Source organism: Ahaetulla prasina, chromosome 2 (genome assembly GCF_028640845.1).
Source record: "Ahaetulla prasina isolate Xishuangbanna chromosome 2, ASM2864084v1, whole genome shotgun sequence".
NCBI lineage: Eukaryota > Metazoa > Chordata > Lepidosauria > Squamata > Colubridae > Ahaetulla > Ahaetulla prasina.
The window spans coordinates 48295911-48316157 of NC_080540.1; positions in this window are offsets into that span (position 1 = coordinate 48295911).

Consider the following 20247-nt stretch of genomic DNA (forward strand, 5'->3'; position numbering starts at 1 on the left):
CAAGAACAGTTTTTTTCCCGAAGGCCATCACTCTGCTAAACAAATAATTCCCTCAACACTGTCAGACTATTTACTGAATCTGCACTACTATTAATCGTTTCATAGCTCCCATCATCAATCTCTTTCCACTTATGACTGTATGACTATAACTTGTTGCTGGCAATCCTTATGATTTATATTGATATATTGATCATCAATTGTGTTGTAAATGTTGTACCTTGATGAACGTATCTTTTCTTTTATGTACACTGAGAGCATATGCACCAAGACAAATTCCTTGTGTGTCCAATCACACTTGGCCAATAAAATTCTATTCTATTCTATTCTATTCTATATATATATGTATATATGTATAAAATTACTTCCCTTGTGAAGAAAAATACAATTTCATTTGCATTTTAGCTTTTCTACTTTCTTTTTGTAGATTACTCCCAACTTTTATTTCCCAGGAAATATCCTTTTTATTTATTAGATAGTTTAAAAGCAAAATTTCTAGATTCCCATAATGTCCCCCATTTTTATTGGAATAATGTGTAATTATAAGTATATTAGTTTATTTTTTTAGAAGTACCCAGTCCTTCTGCTTTTCTTTTATCTTGAGAATTTCTGTCCAGGGGATCCCATTTAACTTGAAATGGGTTTACCTGAAATCTAATGTTCCTGTTACATTTCACTTTCTTTTTTGTAGTATTTTGAAATTCAAGATCACATGGTCATTTCCTCCCAACATTTCCACTACTTTAACTTTTTAATGAGTTGTTTCTTATTGGTTTAGAGCAACTCTGGGAGAACTGATCTTTATGTACTGTACCTATGAACCACAGTGGCGCATGGTTAGAGTGCACTGCTGCAGGCTACTTCTGCTGACTGCCAGCTGCCTGCAATTTGGCAGTTAAAATCTCACCAGGCTCAAGGTTGACTCAGCCTTCCATCCTTCCGAGGTGGATAAAATGAGGACCCAAAATCGTTGGAGGCAACATGCTGACTCTGTAAACTGCTTAGAGTTTAATTAGTTAGTTCTGGTGAGATATGAGCACACACACCCAATAATGTGTTTTTGTTTCTCCTTTCTTGTATTCTTACCAGTGGTGGGTTCAATTTTTTTTATTACCAGTTCTTTTGGTGTGGCTTGGTGGGCATGGCATGACTTGGTGGGCATGGCAGGGGAAGGATGCTGTAAATCTCCATTCCGTCCCCAATCCAGGGGAAGAATACTGCAAAATCCCCATTTCCTCCCAATCAGCTGGGACTTAGGAGGCAGAGAATAGATGGAGGCAGGGCCAGTTAGAATTTTTACTACCGGTTCTCCGAACTACTCAAAATTTCCACTACCGGTTCTCCAGAACTGGTCAGAACCTGCTGAAATCCACCTCTGATTCTTACCCAAATCTCTCATCTGGCCCCTTGTGTTCAGTTCATGAATCTCAATATAGATATACACTACCTTCAGGTGTACTCCAATCTTACATTTGTTTGATCTATTCCATTTGAATCAATTATACCTTTCAATCTTTGTAAACCATTCATCACTTTGAATTATTAGAATGTATTGCCTGCTAAATCATGTTTGTCTGGCTGTATTCATATATATGCACCTGAGTGTAGAACAAAAAGCAATGGGTGGAAACTAATCAAGGAGAGAAGCAACCTAGAACTAAGGAGAAATTTCCTGACAGTTAGAACAATCAATAAGTGGAACAACTTGCCTGCAGAAGTTGTGAATGCTCCAAACACTGGAAATTTTTAAGAAGATATTGAATAACCATTTGTCTGAAGTGGTGTAGGGTTTCCTTCCTCAGTAGGGGATTGGACTAGAAGACCTCCAAGGTCCCTTCCAACTCTGTTATTATATTATGTTATAATATTATATTCTCTCCCTCCCCCAGTCTGTGCATAGACACATGGAATGATCTAATGTGACTTATTTTATCCTTTAGATATGTGCTCAGAACTGGATGCCTCCACATCCTGCACACCCAGTCTTATTTCAGGTATTTGGAATTGTACTCTATTTTGTCCTCAGACTTAAACATTCTATAAACAATCAGTCTGTTGGTTGTTTTAGTGAGGCTAAATTGTAGGAAATTGAGCTCAAAATGTAGATAAGCAATGATTCCTGGAATCGTTAAGTAGTGTTAAAGGGGTAAATTCAAGAGCATGGTCCAACTTTAGATGTAATGAGTCAAAAAACATAATGAAATTTTTATCACAATAGAAATCACAATAGTCAAAGCAATATTTTCTACACTAATGTACACTTTTGAAAGCAGGACATTAAGAAAGTATGGAAGAACAAAGACAGGTTGTTTAGAATTATAGCTAAGACACTGCAAGAAGAACCAATCTATCAATTCTAGACCAAATAAAGACAAACGGGCCCCTTGAGGTGAGTATCAACAAGCAGAAACTCATATTCTTTGGACATATGGTGCAAATAGATGATAGTTCTAAAAAATGGTTAGTACATTTTGAGGCAGTCAGAGAAGAGAAAATGAATAGATGAGATAAAAAATTATAAAACTGTCCTTGAAGAAGCTATAAGCTATCCTGTAACTAGTGATAAAGTATGATTATAAGCATTTGTCCATGACATCTCCAGAAATCAACCCAAAACCATGGTACCCTGCTAATCCAAATAATCAGTAAAAGTTTTTACTGAAACACGTAGAGAGCATGGAATTAAAATCAATTAACTTAATCTGTGGAACAAAGAAAAAAACATTTAAAAATATATTTTAGCTAAAGAAAATTAATTAAAAATAATAATAACAATACAGCAAGAAAAAAACACATTTAGGTCAAAGGGATTTGAGACAAAGGGTGAGGCTTTCGACTGGAAATAGAAATTTACAGGATAGCAGGTAACTTTATGCAACAGAATGAAAAGGGGAAAAGAAACACTCAAAAAAGGAGTTTAATTTTTATAAGAGAGTATTTTTGATGCTGGTGCTTGCATAGAAAAAATAGAAATAAGATTTTTTTTTAAAAAATAATAATATGGTGATAAGAAAGTCTACATAACAGAAACCTCTCTAACATTAAGAACCTGTGTAGAAAGTCTGGTGAGTCCCTGAACAATATAGGTTAGAGGAAGAGGATTAACTTCAAGAAATACGAAATGATAAAGACTAACAGCCTAATTAATAGGAGGTCTGTTACTTAGAGACAGGCAAAGTTAGTCTTTTAGATGAGGAAAGGAGATAAAAGTGTGGAGGCTTTTTGCAAAGTATCTCTATATCTATTGGTCTTGCAGGTCAATAGATTAAGAGGTACAGAAAATACAGAAGAGAATATTCAAAAGATTTCCTAAGAGTTCTATTGGAATGATCTAGGCAGTATTAGGAGCAAGTGCATATTGACTGGATTTAGGCCACTAAATAATGAAAAAGGAAATGGATACTGCAGCACTGGATAGTAATGGGGTCCATTATCTTGCTTTTCTTTGGCTCTGACATGTGCTCCCATTTCAGCCTTAGTGAAAGGCTTTTCTTTGACTCTGTCCTACAGACCTGTTTACTCTTGTAGGAAAGAGGCAATCTTGGATATACAGGAGAAAAATCATTCTGGTTTGTAGGAATCCTATCTTAGTCATGCCACCAAGGCTAAAGCAAAAGCAATGAAGAGACTGAGGTTTCTTTCTGCAAGCTAACAACGTCTCTGGGTTTCTTTAGAAAGATTGGAGAAAGAACACTTTGAAAATGGATTTTTGTTTGCCAAAGAATGTGGGTTTGTCCAATCAGAGGAGAAAGATAACTGACAATCGATGCTCTTGAGGAATTGAGGTTACAGAAGAAGGACAAAAAAAAAAGGTTGATCTTGGTTGGTTTTTGCTTTACCAAAACAAAGAGATTGATTAGATGAAAATGGAAAAGAAAGCTTATTATTTAACCTTAGCTTGGTTAACCCATTACATGAGAATTCCATTTTTAATTGTATTAGCACATAAGCAAGAGTCTTGATAATGATAATCTGATAAAGGCGTTTAGCCAGATTTCTCCTTAGAGATATTCTGCTATACGTAAGTATTCAGCAACAAACATAGATTTAATTAAGATTTGGGTTCATTCTTTCTTGTTTTAGCATTATATTCTGGCTTTCTTCTAGATAGAACCTTTAAGCTGTCCATATATTTCTTCTGATATCTTTTCCAAATGCAACTTTTTTATGGGGTGGGCAGGGATAGTTGAAATCCACTAGAGATGATGGATTTAGACTCTCCAAACATAATCCACCTGGTTGGACAATTGTCTGTATAGGCTATGAAAATGATTTCAAGAAAATTTACAAGCACAAACACATCTCTCTTATTTATTAAAGTGGATCAAATACTTTCAGGTTTCCACATAAGCCTCAATCATGAAATCTGATTGCTTTTATTCACACTTCCATGATAGGAAAAAGCAAAGCAATAAATTGCTTTAGTAAACAGGAGAGAATGTCTGAAGAATTTCTTCCACATTGTTTTCAAACTGTCATAAGCAAAATGCCAGGTCTATATGTGTTCAATTAAACTGATTTATTGCTAAAAGCTTATGTATAGGAATCTTCTCAATTAATGATTGGCAGCTGCATAAATAAAGATCAATGACACTTAGTTCTCTTTTTGCTACATAGGAATTCTAGGCTGATTCCCTTTTTTACTCCAGATTTAGAACAACTTTATTGTCACTTTGAATGTACACTAATCAGCATACATTAAAATGAAATTTTGTTGCATAAAGCTTTCAAAGTGTCACCACTTCCAATTTACACTACATAAATATGAATAAATAAATAAATAAATACATACATACATACATACATTATTATGCATATATCCACATATATTATATGACACAGAGAAACAACAGTCTAGTATATATATATATATATATATATATATATATATATATATATATATATATATATATATATATATATATATATATATATATATATATATATATTTGTTTTCTGAGGTTTTCACGGGTGTTTGTATATAGGTCTTTGGTTGTTCGGGTTTTCTCCCGTGTAAAATTGGAAGTGTCTTGGCGACGTTGTAGCACGATGTAGCACGATGTAGCACGATGTAGCACGATGTAGCACGATGTAGCACGACCACGAACACGAAGCCAAACAGCAGCAGTGCAGCTCACCAGCTCAAATCCCCCTGCAGCACAGATTAGACTGAGCACAACCAAGCCCCCACCAACACAGGACACACCCCCAGCCAATCAGAGCACAGAAAAACCCCCATCCAATCAGAGCACAGCCAAGCTCCCACCCAATCAGTTCAAACCCCCACTAGCAGTTAAAAGGAAGAAACAGCTGCGATCACACATTGCTCCCAGAAGCACGAAGCTGAAGCCTGAAGATGACGAATGAGACTTCGTCGAAACGTCGCCAAGACACTTCCAATGTTACACGGGAGAAAACCCGAACAACCAAAGACATATATATATATACATATATATATATATATATATATATTTGTTTTCTGAGGTTTTCACGGGTGTTTGTATATAGGTCTTTGGTTGTTCGGGTTTTCTCCGTGTAAAATTGGAAGTGTCTTGGCGACGTTTCGACGAAGTCTCATTTGTCATCTTCAGGCTTCAGCTTCGTGCTTATGGGAGCAATGTGTGATCGCAGCTGTTTCTTCCTTTTAACTGCTAGTGGGGGTTTGAACTGATTGGGTGGGAGCTTGGCTGTGCTCTGATTGGATGGGGTTTTTTCTGTGCTCTGATTGGCTGGGGGTGTGTCCTGTGTTGGTGGGGGCTTGGTTGTGCTCAGTCTAGTCTGTGCTGCAGGGGGATTTGAGCTGGTGAGCTGCATAGCTGTTGTTTGGCTTTGTGGTCGTGCTACATCTTCATAGTGGGTGTCAGTCTGCTGCATGAATGGATTGGAGGGGTTTGAAATGGCTAATGTTGCAGCTGCGGTCTGGCTTCTGGTCCTTGGTCGTGCTTTATGATCAGTGTGGGTTTGGGTCTGCTTTCTGGGTGGATGTGCGGTGGTGACATCCTGTGTGGACCTTATGAGTGTGGGTCTGGTGTCATTCCTCGTGTTAGGGACTCGTTTGTCAATAAGGGCGGGTTTCCAAATGGCTGGTAGGCGGGAGGTGTCATCTCGTTTGTTCATGCTGTGTGGGCGTTTTTCTATCTCAATGGCTTCTCTGATTATTCTGTTGTTAAAGTGTTCAGTTTTGGCGATAGTTCTGGTCTTTTTAAAGTCAATATCATGTCCTGTGACTTTAAAGTGTTGGACCAGGGAAGAAGTTGGTTCCTCTTTTTTGAATGAGTTCTTGTGTTCTTCAATGCGTGCACTTATTCAATGCGTGCACTTATTCTTCTGTTGGTTTGTCCAATGTATGTGGTGGGGCAGGCGGTGCATGGGATTTCATATACTCCTTGATTTTCTAACTCAATTTTGTCTTTGGGGTTTCTTAGGATGGTGGATATTTTTCTGTTTGTGCAGAATGCTGTCTTGATGTTGTGTTTGTGGAGGATCTTGCTGATTCTGTCTGTGGTGCCTTTTATATATGGGAGGAGGGCTGTGCCGTTTTCTTGTTCTCTGTCTTGGATTTTAGTGGGGGGTTCTTTTTGGATTAGCTTGGTAATCTTATTTCTTTGGAATCCATTGGATGTTAGTACGTTAGTGAGAGTGTCTAGTTCGGGTTTTAGGTGTTGTTCATCAGCTAAGCATTTTGTTCTGGAGATGAGTGTCTTGGCTACGGAGTTGATCTGTGCTGGGTGGTGGTGTGAGAGTGCGTGCAGATAGCGGTTTGTGTGTGTTTTCTTCTGGTAGGGAGCCATTGGGTTTTCTGTAGACTAAGACATCCAGGAAGGGAAGTTGGTTATTAACTTCTGTTTCCATGGTGAACTGTATTTTGGGGTGTAGGCTATTGAGGTGTGTGAGGAAGTTGTCAAGTTTTTCTGTCCCGTGTGGCCAGATTATGAAGGTATCGTCTACATATCTGAGCCAGAGTTTGGGTTTGTGATCAGATTTTTCTAGAGCTTGGGTTTCAAAGTGTTCCATGTAGAGATTGGCAATGACAGGTGAGAGGGGTGATCCCATGGGTGCTCCTTCTACTTGTTTGTATTTTTGTCCATTATAGATGAAGTATGTGTTGGATAGGCAGTGGTTGGTCAGATCTAGGATGTGCTTGGGGGGGTTATATTTGTTTTGGATAGCTGTCAAGGCTTCATTGATTGGCACTTGGGTGAAGAGGGATATGACATCAAAGCTCACCAAGCCCCCACCAACACAGGACACACCCCCATCCAATCAGAGCACAGAAAAACCCCCATCCAATCAGAGCACAGCCAAGCTCCCACCCAATCAGTTCAAACCCCCACTAGCAGTTAAAAGGAAGAAACAGCTGCGATCACACATTGCTCCCAGAAGCACGAAGCTGAAGCCTGAAGATGACGAATGAGACTTCGTCGAAACGTCGCCAAGACACTTCCAATTTTACACGGGAGAAAACCCGAACAACCAAAGACCTATATATATATATATATATATATATATATTTGTTTTCTGAGGTTTTCACGGGTGTTTGTATGTAGGTCTGAAGCACGAAGCTGAAGCCTGAAGATGACGAATGAGACTTCGTCGAAACGTTGCCAAGACATTTCCAATTTTACACGGGAGAAAACCCGAACAACCAAAGACCTACATATATATATATATAAACTAGACTGTATATGTATATGTATATGGCAAGAAAAACGAATCTTGCGAGTTTACCAGATGGATGGCATAGGGAACAAAGTTGTTACATAACCTGGTAGTCCTGTTAGAAATACTTCGAAACCTCTTCCTAGATTGGAGCAACAGAAACAGACTGTGAAGTGGATGTGTGGGGTCACTAACAATGCTTTCAGCTCTAAGCACATACAGTAGCACTTAGGAGCAGTATCTTGAATGACAGGAGGCAAGCTTCCTACAATCTTCTCAGCTGTCCTTACCACTCTCTGAATGGACTTTCTCTCTGAGACACTGCAGCCACCAAACCAAACAGCAATGCAATTTGTTAAAACACTCTCAATTGTGCATCTGTAAAAAGTGGCCAGGGCAGAAGGAAAAAGATGTGCTTTCCTCATCTGATGCAGGAAATGCTGGTTTGCACACTTCACTAAAGATGATTTGTGGAGAGACTAGTTCAGGTTGTTAGTTATATGTACCCCCAGATACTTAACACTGTTGACCACCTACAGAATAGAATAGAATAGAATAGAATAGAATAGAATAGAATAGAATAGAATAGAATAGAATAGAATAGAATAGAATAGAATAGAATAGAATTTATTGGCCAAGTGTGATTGGACACACAAGGAATTTGTCTTGGTGCATATGCTCTCAGTGTACATAAAAGAAAAGATACGTTCATCAAGGTACAACATTTACAACACAATTGATGATCAATATATCAATATAAATCATAAGGATTGCCAGCAACAAGTTATAGTCATACAGTCATAAGTGGAAAGAGATTGGTGATGGGAACTATGAAACGATTAATAGTAGTGCAGATTCAGTAAATAGTCTGACAGTGTTGAGGGAATTATTTGTTTAGCAGAGTGATGGCCTTCGGGAAAAAACTGTTCTTGTGTCTAGTTGTTCTGGTGTGCAGTGCTCTATAGCGTCGTTTTGAGGGTAGGAGTTGAAACAGTTTATGTCCAGGATGCGAGGGATCTGCAAATATTTTCACGGCCCTCTTCTTGATTCGTGCAGTATACAGGTCCTCAATGGAAGGCAAGTTGGTAGCAATTATTTTTTCTGCAGTTCTAATTATCCTCTGAAGTCTGTTGGGTTGCAGAACCGAACCAGACAGTTATAGAGGTGCAAATGACAGACTCAATAATTCCTCTGTAGAATTGGATCAGCAGCTCCTTGGGCAGTTTGAGCTTACTGAGTTGGCGCAGAAAGAACATTCTTTGTTGTCCTTTTTTAATGATGTTTTTGATATGATAGAACCCAGAAATTTGAAGGTTTCTACTGTTGATACTGTGTTGTCAAGTATTGTGAGAGGTGGAAGTATGGAAGGGTTTTCCTAAAGTCTACCACCATTTCTACGGTTTTGAGTGTGTTCAGTTCCAGATTGTTTTGGTTGCACCACAAGGCTAGTCGTTCGACCTCTCGTCTATATGCGGATTCGTCATTGTCTCGAATGAGACCAATCACTGTTGTGTCATCTGCGAACTTCAGTAGCTTAACAAATGGATCATTGGAGATGCAGTCATTGGTATACAGAGAGAAGAGAAGTGGGGAGAGCACACAGCCTTGGGGGGCCCCTGTGCTAATTGTACAGGTATTTGATGTGATCTTGCTTAGCTTCACCTGCTGCTTCCTGTTTGTTAGGAAGCTTGTGATCCACTTACAAGTCTGTTCCGGTACCTGTAGCTGGTTTAGCTTAGTTAGAAGAATGTCTGGAATGATGGTATTGAATGCTGAACTAAAGTCTACAAGAAGGAGCCTTGCATAGGTCTTTGGAGACGCAAGATGTTGTAGGATGTAGTGCAGAGCCATATTAACAGCATCATCTGTTGATCTATTTGCTCGGTATGCAAATTGCAAGGGGTCTTAAAGCGGATTCGTGATGGTTTTCAGGTAGGAAGGCACTAGCCTTTCAAAGGTATTCATGACTACAGATGTTAGAGCAACTGGTCTGTAGTCATTCAGTTCCTTGATGGTGGGCTTCTTGGCACTGGGATGATGGTAGGCGTTTGAAGCAAGAAGGAACATAGCACATCTCTAGTGATTTATTGAAAATATGGGTGAAGATGGGGCCAATTGGTCAGCACAGACTTTTAAGCAAGAAGGAGTTATCTTGTCTGGGCCTGGAGCTTTTCCTGGCTTTTGTCTGTGAAATAGGTCCTGCACTTCCTTTTCTGTGATCACTAGGGGTTGTGAACCCAATGAAATGGGGTCAGTTGTAGGAGGCTTGGCTGTTGTTGGTGTGTCTGAGATGGGGGTTGTGGAGATAGGTGGCTGTAGTTTCCTTTCAAACCTGCAGTAAAACTCATTCAGGTCATCTGCCAGTTGTTGATTACCTTCAGCCTGGGAAGGAGGTTTGCCATAGCCGGTGATATTTTTAAGAGTTTTCCACATGTTTGCTGGTTCATTTGCTGAAAATTGATTCTTTAGCTTTTCAGAGTAGCTTCTTTTGCTGCTCTTATCTCCTTGTTAGTGCATTTCTGGCCTGATTGTACAGCATTTTATCACCTTTTCTGTAGGCTTCCTCTTTGGAATGTCGTAGCTGCTTAAGTTTAGGTGTAAACCAAGGTTTGTTATTACTGTGTATTCAAGTTCCTTGTAGGTACACATAGGTCTTCACAGAAGCTGACATATGATGTTACAGTATCTGTGAGTTCATCCAGGTCTGCAGAGGTATCTTTAAAATATTCCAATCAGTGCAGTCAAAACATGCCTGTAGCTTTAATTCTGATTCCTCCGTCCAGGTTTTCACTGATTTAATTATTGGTTTTATGGCTTTAAGTCTTTGCCTGTAAGCAGGTACAAGGTGAATCATGCAATGATCAGAGTGTCCTACAGCTGCACATGGTAAAGACCGATAGGCATCTTTTAGTGTTGTGTAGCAGTGGTCTAGAGTATTCTTGCCTCTGGTGGGACAATTGACATGCTGAAAGTATTTTGGTAGTTCTTTCCTTAAGTTTGCCTTGTTTAGATCTCCCAAAACAATGGCCAGTGAATCAGGGTGTTTGGCTTCAGCCTCCATGATTTGGTCAGCTAGAGTTCGTAATGCCTCGTTTACACAGGCTTGTGGTGGGACATAAACAGCAATTAGAAGAAATGAGGAAAATTCACGGGGCGAATAGTAAGGTTTGCAGTTGATAATTAGGGTCTCTAAATTGTTGTCACAGAATTTGTAAATTATGTTAAAATCTTGACACCAGGTTGAATTAATATATAGGCATAAGCCTCCTCCTTTCTTTTTACCAGATGTTTCTGGAATCCTGTCTGATCGTTGAATTTGAAATCCTGGAATAGAATAGAATAGAATAGAATAGAATAGAATAGAATAGAATAGAATAGAATAGAATAGAATAGAATAGAATAGAATAGAATAGAATTTTTATTGGCCAACTGTGATTGGATACACAAGGAATTTGTCTTGGTGCATATGCTCTCAGTGTACATAAAAGAAAAGATACATTCATTAAGAATCTACACCTGCATCCTTGATACTGAGTGGAGTATGACCATGCTGGCTCTTTTTAAAATTTACGATGATCTCCTGTTTTATTAACAGTTAGAACAGGTTAATTTTATTGCACCAGTCCACCAGAACCTTCACCTCTTCCCTATAAGCATCTTCATTGTCGTCCCGGATAAGAGCCACCACTGCCGTGTCATCCGGATACTTCACAATATGATTTGTAGCAGATTTGCATGACAGTCATGGGTCATCAAGGTGAATAGTAGTGGACTCAAGACACAGCCCTGTGAGGAACCTGTACTCAAGGAGATGGAGTTGGAAACTTTTCTTTCAACTCTCACAAACTGGGGCCCACACAAACTGGGATCCACCCGCAGGTTCAGCATTCCTTCTCCTATGCAAAGTGTGTGAATAACTTTAGTGCACAGATCTTTCAGGGGTTGTTACACTAGGCAACTGGGTCTGGGTTTCAAAAATGTAGACAATTAGATAGCCACAAAATGATATAGAAAATGCTTACTTTTGACTGCCCCCTAGTTGTTGTTCAGGTATTTGCTGGCAGCCCCAATGTCACTTCAAACAAAATTTGTGTGAAACACCTTTTTGTCTACTTTGTCTGGCACTTGCAGAAGTGGGAAGCATCTTGTTTGCAAACACCACACATACGCAGAAATCTTTTTCAGCTATTATATTTATTCAAGTCAGGCAGAATGCTGCAACATATCTCATCAAGACACAATATATTCATTTTTGCCTCTAGAAAGAGAGTTGCATCGCTCAAGCTCTTTGGAATCCTTGGTGACCTCTGAGCTTGGCTTTTCCTTTGCAGGCATTTGTTACCTAACTATCTACCTAACTATCTACCTAACTTCATCAATGTAGGTGAGTGAGGGGTTTGCTTCTTTTTATATAAAATAGCTTGCTCTGCCAGTGTTGGTGGGGATGTGATTTTCCTCCTTCTTTTCTGCAGGAATGTTTGTTACTGTATACAAACTGTATAGTGCTGTATAAAGCTACTATATATAAACAGGGAACAAACCCCACACTTATTAGCACTAGTGCTACGTAATGAAATGTCTGCAAGCAAACAGTCAAACTCAAAGAACACAGTTCAGCTTTGAGCAAGATATATTATTTTTCTCTTGGAACAAAGTTCTTTGTCAAGGGAAGCTCATTCTATAATCCAGGATTTTAAGCACTGCAACACACTAGCTCTGTTTGGAAAATACAACTCTTTTTCAAGTATCAGGAATAGGTTGACTATACAGGTAAATAATTTCATATGCATGGTAGAAATATTTGTGGTTATTCTTTTGATCTGGTTAATTTTGTAGAGTTTCCTTGGATATTTTCACAATGTGAATGAATAGACAGACAGATCCTTCTTCATATATGACCCGATCAAAAGGGTTGTGGGCCCCTATGCTTAGCCTCAAACTCACGTTTGAGTGATTCTGCCTAACCCTTCACATACTTAGGCTTCAACTTCTCAAGAAGGGAGTTGTCTGTATTTGTGAAGACTCTCTGTATTTATTTCTTATTTTCTTATTTTACCACATTTCTGTATCACTTTATGCCCATGCTATTAAAAGTTCCCAAAATGAAATTTAAACCATGTTTAAAATCTATGCCTTGCAGAATGTCAGAAATGACAAGGATACCCCCAAGGTGTCATATTCCATAAAGTATTTCTTCTTTAGATCGGTATTTAACAGACACGTATAAAGGATTTTAATTAAACATCCTCTTTTCACTTTTTTGACATAAATTTAATAATCCTTTGTTATCTAGCAAACTATGTTTTCATTGTATATCATGGATTCCATGTTCAATTTGAGACTCTAGAAAGAGAACAGAGAACAGCAACAAAGATGATTAGGGGATTGGAGGCTAAAACATATGAAGAACAGTTACAGGAACTGGGTATGTCTAGTTTAATTAAAAGAAGAACCGGGGGTGATATAATGTTCCAATATTTTGAACAAAGCAGGACCAGGAGTGATAGTGTTTCAATATTTGAGGGGCTACCACAAGGAAGAGGTGCTCAACCTATTCTCCAAAGCACCTGAAGGCAGGAAGCAAAGGATGGAAACTAATCAAGGAGAGAACCAATCTAGAACTAAGGAGAAATTTCCTGACAGTGAGAACAATTAATCAGGGGAACGAGTTGTCCCCGGAAGTTGTGGGTGCTCCAACACCGGGGGTTTTTAAAAAGAGATTGGACAATTATTTGTCTGAAATGGGATAAGGCTTCCTGTTTGAGCAAGTAGTTGGACTAGAAGACCTCCAAGGTCCTTTCCAACTCTGTTAAGTGGTGCACAAATATATTGATTTAATTCATGCAAATCTATCTGTTTTTTTAAAAAATGTATTACAATTCAAAACAGTTTACCTAAACCCACAAACATGCTATCTTTGGGTGCCTAACCTTTAAATACAGACCATCTATGGAATTGCTGATTTATTTGGTGAACATGGAAAAGAATTCAGCTCATGAGAAAAACAGGTATAGCATGACAAAATGGCTGAACTCTGATTATAAATGACACAATTATAGACTCCAGCATCTTCACTAGAAGGCATTGTCTTTGCTACAGAATTGAGATCAATGCCTGTTTCAGATATAGCTGATCGTTCATCAGCTCAGGATGTTGCCAGCCAGCATGTGCTCAAAGAGAGCTAAGAGCATTGCATTTCCTGTAATTTCTCAATATCTCAATTGCCATGACACCTTTTCAACCATTTCTTTCTGGGAGGGTGAAAGCTATCCCACAAAGCTCTGGCAAGTCAGAATGCTACTAAATTTAAGATAGAAGGTGATCTGTTGTTAATAATGTCAAATATTTATATTATATTTGTGAAATTCCTCCTTCTGGGATACTTATTAGATGTAGATCTACTTGAAAGCCCCAGTTAGCCCAGCTATAAACTAAAAGAAACCTATTTGCATGATTGTTACACACTACAGAGGGTGGCACAGTGGCTCAGTAGATAAGGTGCTGGACTTCTGGACTTTGTGCTTGAGGTGGAAAAATGAAAGTTTGATTTTGGGTTTTACCGATTAGATAGATTTGTTGTTATAGAAATTGCTAGTTTATACTATTATAGGTTGAAGTTTGATGTTCCTATCTTATTCTACTACACCAAAGAAAGTCAGAAATCAATGCCTTTTCTTTCTTTTTCCCTTCCCTTTTCCCTCCTTTATTTTTCCTATTATTTGCTTTTGTATTTTATTTTATAAACTAACAAAAAGACAACTGAGGAGAAAAGAAGGAGGAGGAGGAGGAGAAGGGGGAAGGAGGAGGAGGAGGAGGGGGGGGGAGGAGGTGGTAGTGATGATACTAGGCTTATAACTGGAAAGCCAGCACCCCATATTCAAGATCTGAGTGCCATGTGATGGGTTGAGTTCCTGTCTTCACCTCAGTTCCTGCCAACCTAGGCAGTTCAAAAGCATACAAATGCAAGTAAATAGGTACCACTTCAGTGGGAAGGTAACAGCTCAATGACCTCATGCTGGCTACATGGCCATGTAACATCTTGGACAGTGCTGGCTCAATGGCCTTGAAACAGCAATGAGCACTGCTCCCTATAGTGAACAATGCAATGATTCGTGGAGTAAAATCTCCAGAGATTTCTTTACCTTTTTTTCCCACACTACAGTGTCCACACACGGATCTTTCCTACATGAACAACACATCCCTTAGAAATTTTGCAATACTGAAAACAAGACAACATTGACTTTAGAACAGTAATTAGAGGTTCAGGAAGAGAAACAGGTGCAGAAAGTACTCTTGGCTGGAAGGACAGCCAAGAAATTTTATGTGACATCCTCCTGCCCTCTCGATTATTTTGATGTGCCTGCATATTTTATGAAACAAGAATCTCCCTTATCTCCCTACATCTCCCAGATTTGCCCCAGGGAGCTTCCCAATCATCTGGGAATCAAGAGAACTACAAGGGAAGAGTAATCTATTTATCCACTAATTTTTATCTCACTGGTATTCAATTGAATTCAAGCCATTATTGCCTTTGGCTAACTTAATAAAACATTGCAAAATTTGCAAAATTATTTTTCAGCAGCAACATTGACATTACTGTGGAAACATAGAAAATGCATGCTATCACTTTCGCACTTTTGAATATATATCCATTTATATAATTAATTTATAACCAATTTAGCTAACATTAAAACCAACACAGTACAGGAAAGAGAAAGAGATTTCATAATAGGACTTAGTTACACTAGACTCTACTAGAAGCTGGCAGGAATAGAGAAGATTAGGTGTTTTTTTTTACTAAAATATAGTAAAATGTTTCCCTGCACAGATTTGTGTCCAAGAGATATATGCCAAGAGATATAACATGGGGCTATCAGAAAAAATATAAGCTGCTCAAAAAAATAAAGGGAACACTTAAACAACACAATGTACAGTAGCTGAATGTGCTGACAACACAATCACACAAAAATTATCAATGGAAATCAAACTGAGCAACCCATGGAGGTCTGAATTTGGAGTTACATTCAAAATTAAAGTGGAAAACAACACTACAGGCTAATCCAACTTTGATGTAATGTCCTTAAAACAAGTCAAAATAGTCAAACAAGTCACTCAGTAGTGCATGTGGCCTCCACGTGCCTGTATGACCTCCCTACAATGCCTGGGCATGCTCCTGATGAGGTGGCGGATGGTTTCCTGAGGGATCTCCTCCCACACCTGGACTAAAGCCTCCCCTACCTCCTGGACAGTCTGTGGTGCAAAGTGGCGTTGGTGGATGGAGCGAGACATGATGTCCCAGATGTGCTCAATTGGATTCAGATCTGGGGAACGGGCAGGCCAGTCCATAGCATCAATGCCTTCATCTTGCAGGAACTGCTGACACACTCCAGCTACATGAGGTCTAGCATTGTCTTGCATTAGGAGGAACCCAGGGCCAACCGCACCAGCATATGGTCTCACAAGGGGTCTGAGAATCTCATCCCGGTACCTAATGGCAGTCAGGCTACCTCTGGTGAGCACATGGAGGGCTTTTCAGCCCCCTAAAGAAATGCCACCCCATACCATTACTGACCCACTGCCAAACCGGTCATGCTAGAGGATGTTGCAGGCAGCAGAACATTCTCCACGGTGTCTCCAGACCCTGTCACATCTGTCACATGTGCTCAGTGTGAACCTGCTTTCATCTGTGAAGAGCACAGGGTGCCAGAGGCGAAGTTGCCAATCTTAGTGTTCTCTGGCAAATACCAAATGTCCTGCACGGTGTTGGGCTGTAAGCACAACCCCCACCTGTGGACGTCGGGCCCTCATACCACCCTCATGGAGTCTGTTTCTGACCGTTTGAGCAGCCACATGCACATTTGTGGCCCACTGGAGGTCATTTTGCAGGGCTCTGGCAGTGCTCCTCCTGTCCCTCCTTGCACAAAGGCAGAGGTAGCGGTCCTACTGCTGGGTTGTTGCCCTCCTATGGCCTCCTCCACGTCTCCTGATATACTGGCCTGTCTCCTGGTAGCACCTCCATGCTCTGGACACTATGCTGACAGACAAAGCAAACCTTCTTGCCATAGCTCGCATTGATGTGCCATCCTGGATGAGCTGCACTACCTGAGCCACTTGTGTGTGTTGTAGACTCCGTCTCATGCTACTACTAGAGTAACAGCGCCACCAGCATTCAAAAGTGACCAAACCATCAGCCAGAAAGCATAGGAACTGAGAAGTGGTCTGTGGTTGCCACCTGCAGAACCACTCCTTTATTGGGGATGTCTTGCTAACTGCCTATGCTTTCCACCTGTTGTCTATTCCATGTGCACAACAGCATGTGGAATTGAGTGTCAATCAGTGTTGCTACCTAAGTGGACAGTTTGATTTCACAGAAGTGTGATTGACTTGGAGTTACATTGTGTTGTTTAAGTGTTCCCTTTATTTTTTTGAGCAGTGTATATTCTGTATATTCACAAAAAAATAAGCATTAACTTCCATTTCAAGGGAATTTATAGGAAATGCTAAGCAAGCAATACATTGTATTGCACTTAATATACCATTCAGAGTATCATTGCTGCAGAGATATTTATCTCTGTGTTATCTCCAGCCTTCGCTATTAAGTCTCACATTGCTATCAGACATAAAGCATAATTCCTACAATTACAAAACACGATTATAAAGCACACATAGTGCACATACCCAACTTTTATTATGAGCAAGTGATGCCTCTGAATTCTTTTGTCTATAGAGTCTAATTCTTCATGCAATAAATAAAAAAAATGTTAATTTGGAGATTTTTAAATAAGAATTTCAATCCCACTCATCCATTAACATTATGTGAAGCTAAGCTATTTTCTGCAAGGAAAAAAATATAGTATGTTTATTCAGATTTTTTTCACCATTCATAACCCTGAAGTGAACTGAAGTATTAATGAATTATTTCTGGAACCAACCTTTATATAACCTTCAACAATCATAAAATACACTTAAAGCCATCTTCTGATACCCTTTTAAATCATTGTTTCTGTATGTTTGCAAAATAAATAGCATGCTGTATTTTTTTAAATTTTAGAACAGAAAATGTTCTTCTATATATCAGGTAGTCCTCAACTAACAACCATTCATTCAGCAATAGTTTGAAGTTACAATGGCACTGAGTGTTACACCCAGTGGTGGGACTTCCATAACTTAACAACCAATTCTCTGGCTGGGTAGGTGTGACCGGTTGGTCATGTGACCGCATGGGTGATGTCATTTATCACACCCAGCCCCACCTCCTGGCCACTCGCCTCAAAGGCAGAGGTAGGATTCAGCCAGTTGGAGCTAATCCCACTACTGGCTGGCACCACCCCTGCCCATTTTTTGGCCTGCTTTTTGGCTGTTTTTTGGACCATTTTCAGGCTGCTTTGGGGCTGTTTTCAGGTTGTTTTGGGGCCATTTTGGGGGCATTTTTCAGATTATAAAATGGTCCCAAAACAGCCAAAAAAATGGCCAAAACCAGGACATTTTTGGGTTGTTTTCTGGGCCATTTTCAGGCCATTTGGGACCATTTTTAGGCTGTTCTCAGGCTGTTTTTTGGGCCATTTTTGGCCCAAAAAACAGCCCAACACAGCCCAGAAAACAGGCCGAAAATCAAGCAGTAGTGGGGCCAGCCAGTGGTGGGGTTTGCTTATTTGTCAAACTGCACAGAATCTTAACTACTGGTTTACCCGAACTGGTGCGAACTAGCAGCAGCCCACCTCTAGTTATACCTGCTCTTTGAAATTTCCTTCCCAATCAGAGTTTCTTGTATACCCTCACTTGTGACTACCTTACTTAGTGATGGAAATTCTAATCTCAATTGCCATCATAAATTACGGACTTTTAGTCTGCACCTTCCAAGTCAAACAAATAGGAAGCCATCCAAAATATTGGTACTGTTGCTTAAACTTTAAAAAAAAAACCTAGGGAAGATAGATAGGTCATTTGATCACTGCCTATTACTCTGTATACTTGTTTCTGGGGAGCACTGTGTGGTACACTTATGCCAGTAAATTGTGTCTTATATACAAATAGTGCCATTTAGCATTATTACCATGAGGCTCCTCCACTAATATGCTTCAACGGGATTCTTATAGGCATGGATGATATGAGGATATGAGTACACTGATATCAGGTCTTTGTATCACAATTTACGCATGTAATGCATAAGCACAGGAGGAAGAAATATTCTTTTCTTGTGTGCATGATAACAAGAAGATCGTTTTAACATCAACTTTTTTCTTGGCTATACTATACGAAGTTTACAAATAAATCAGTAGACCACTGGAGCAGTGGGACCACTGGATCAATCTGTGTTTCTATCAATAAGAACTGAAGAAGTGCTGCAATGACTATAGTAATTGGATAACATTTTATGTCTATTAACATCAAAACATTTTCTCTAGGACTTTTGCCTCATAAAGGCCTCATGGGGGGGACCAGTTAGCATTATAAAGATCTCTAATAATCACCACATTCAAACCCTGAGCTTTGTAGTCATCAAGCATTTGTGGGAAATAATAAATGAATGAGTCAATCTCTTTCTCTCCTTGTACAGGAGGCTCTTTTTCTTGTTAGCAAAGAATTCAAGTTCTGCTGGATAGCTGGTAAGTGAAGGAGGGAGCCATTGCAAGAAAATTTTAATTTGTATTAAGAAAAATGCAATATTTTTTCTCCTTAGCATTTAATACAGTGTAAGGCTTGTAAAACTCATAATCAAACCATTTCATTTAACTCCTTCCATTTCAGTTGAGATACTGATTCAGTTCTGCAGAGGAATTATTGAGTCTGTTGTCTGCACCTCTATTACTGTCTGGTTTGGCTCTGCAACCAAACAAGACAGACACAGACTTCAACAGTTTTCTGCAGTTAGAACTGCAGAAAAAACAATTGCTACCAATCTGCCTTCCATTGAGGACCTGTATACTGCACGAGTCAAAGAGGGCTCTGAAAATATCTACAGACCAATCACATCCTGGACATAAATTGTTTCAACATCTACCCTCAAAATGACACTATAGGGCTCTGCACACCAAAACAAGAAGACACAAGTACAGTTTTTTCCTGAATGTCATCACTCTGACACACAACACTATCAAGTTAACTACTAAGACTGTATTACTATTCTTCTTCTCATCCTTATCTTTACCTATCTCTTCCCACTTATGGCTATATCCATGTTGCTTGTATCTTTACAACTTATATTTTATTTGTTTTATTTTTATTTATTTATTTGTCACAACAGTATATATAAGCATAAGCTTACTGGCCCCAAGAGAGCACCTGGAGGTCCAGTCGTTCCGAAGCTGATCGGACACTAGTTAGGTCCTACTCTAGGACCTACCTAGTGGCAATGAGGGAAGCGAGGCGTTCCTACGCCTCCACCCTCATTGCGTCGGCAGATAACCGCCCGGCCGCCCTGTTTTGGGTGACCCGCTCTCTCCTACATCAGGAGGTGCGGGATGACCCTTTGCAGGGACGAGCCGAGGAGTTTAGTGGTTATCTATACGACAAAATCGCTCAGCTGAGGGACGGTCTGGACGGTGGGATGATCAAGCGAGGAGAGGAGGCACGTCTTGTTGAGCCCATTTG